This window comes from Colobus angolensis, unplaced genomic scaffold, assembly GCF_000951035.1.
Source record: "Colobus angolensis palliatus isolate OR3802 unplaced genomic scaffold, Cang.pa_1.0 Scaffold450, whole genome shotgun sequence".
NCBI lineage: Eukaryota > Metazoa > Chordata > Mammalia > Primates > Cercopithecidae > Colobus > Colobus angolensis.
The window spans coordinates 633,864-635,749 of NW_012117933.1; the positions used below are offsets into that span (position 1 = coordinate 633,864).

At 40.2% G+C, this 1,886-nt stretch overlaps 1 protein-coding gene across 3 annotated transcripts in view; it reads left to right on the plus strand.

Moving 5' to 3' along the window:
- Positions 1 to 1,886, plus strand: part of TCEANC (transcription elongation factor A (SII) N-terminal and central domain containing) — a 12,258-nt gene that overhangs the window by 4,275 nt on the left and 6,097 nt on the right. Inside the window, exon 1 of one of the 3 annotated variants that reach the window (XM_011957833.1) lies at positions 454 to 594. The exons of the other annotated variants lie outside the window; for them this stretch is intronic. The gene's annotated coding sequence lies outside the window, so the exon portion shown is untranslated. Of the gene's footprint in view, positions 1 to 453; positions 595 to 1,886 lie in introns of those variants that run through there. 3 annotated transcript variants of the gene reach the window in all.

Sequence of the window (1,886 nt, forward strand, 5' to 3'; positions counted from 1 at the left end):
TTTTTAGTAGAGACGGGGTTTCACCGTGTTAGTCAGGATAGTCTCGATCTCCTGACCTTGTGATCCACCCGTCTCAGCCTCCCAAAGTGCTGGGATTGCAGGCGTGAGCCACCGCGCCCGGTCTAGTAATTCTACTTCTGTGAATTCACTTTAAGGAAATGAGAGATGTGGAGACCGCATATGTAAGAATTTTCTTCAAACTTAGAGGAGAAACTGGAAGGCCCTCAAATAGGAGAATGGTTAAAAAGTATTGCAAACTCCTAGGATGATCCAATAACATAGCCATGTAAAAATCATGTTTTTAGAGATTATTTAATGATGTGGAAAAATAGTCCTAAAGCTAAGTGAAAAAAAAATCAAGATGTAAAACTATATAAAAGATTAAACAGAGTTATATAATCCAGCAGATTCAAGATAATGAAAACATATGTCCATGCAAAAACTTGTACACAGGCCAGGCATGGTGGCACATGCCTATAATCCCAGCACTTTGGGAGGCCAAGGCAGGTGGATCACCTGAGGTCAGGAGTTTGAGATCAGCCTGGCCAACATGATGAAACCCTGTCTCTATTAAAAATACAAAAAATTAGCTGGGCGTGGTGGCGGTCGCCTGTAGTCCCGGCTACTCAGGAGGCTGAGGCAGAAGAATGGCATGAACCCAGGAGGTGGAGCTTGCAGTGAGCCGAGATCGTGCCACTGCACTCCAACCTGGGTGACAGAGCAAGACTCAGTCTCAAAAAAAAAAAAAAATTACATATGAAAAGACTGAAGATAATACACAAAATTTTAAAGAGGGGCATTTTCTGAATGGTAAGATTTTAAGTAATTTTCATTTGTTCTTTTTTCTGTAGTTTCTATGATAAGCATGCATTGTTTTCATAATCAGAAAAGTTATTCGTCTAATATAATTTCATGATAAACTACACATTTCAGATATACCTACTGAAAAATGGTATGAGCAATGAATCAATCACCTTCTGTCCACCTTCCCTCTGAAATGTGAATATCGTCTCAAGAGTGGCTATATCACCTGTGGCTTTGCATTCAGATAAGCATTCATAATTGTCTCAGAAATCGATTACTGCATCTCAAACAGGTGCATCTCCCCTCAAACTTTATCCCCAAATATTAAGAGTTAAGTACCTTTAGATAACCAGGATTCTGAGTCCTACATTTTTAACCACCAGAGGGAGCTGGAATGTAGAAAACCTGGGGCAAGTCAGTTTTGTTTTGTTTTAAAGTTAGTTTCACAAAGGGCCATCAATTCAGGATCTTTCGTAGTTTTCCTAATTATCGTGAACCAGTACTTAAAGGATAATTCTTTTTTGCCTTTTTAAAATTCCACTTTTACTTTTTAAAGACTGCAAACAGTAAAAAAGGTCTTCCTAAGAATCAAACTCTCAATGAACAATAGGCAAGACAGCACAGAAAAATAAAAATATTCACACCTGCTATTGGCGAACATTTCTCTCGGAATTGTCTGCTTCAGATCTTGAAGTCACGCAGTTGTGTCACAGTGATAAAGTTTCAAGCTGTTCAATATACTTGAGCCCTCCCCGATGCGTTGAAAAGTTTCCTAACAAAGAAGAAACATTCACTGTGCCTGCATTCTATATGCATTACTATTGAAGAAATCAAGGATGGAAGTTTGCTAGGCATTGAGAAAGATGGTTAATAAGAGGTGGGCCTACAGCGCCCAAAAGGAAGTTAAGCAATATTTGACTCAGTTCAGAATTTCTCATCTGAAGGTCTGACTGAGTTTCAAGGTGATTCTTTTTTTTTTTGAGACGGAGTCTCGCTCTGTCGCCCGGGCTGGAGTGCAGTGGCCGGATCTCAGCTCACTGCCAGCTCTGCCTCCCGGGTTTACACCATTCTCCTGCCTCAGC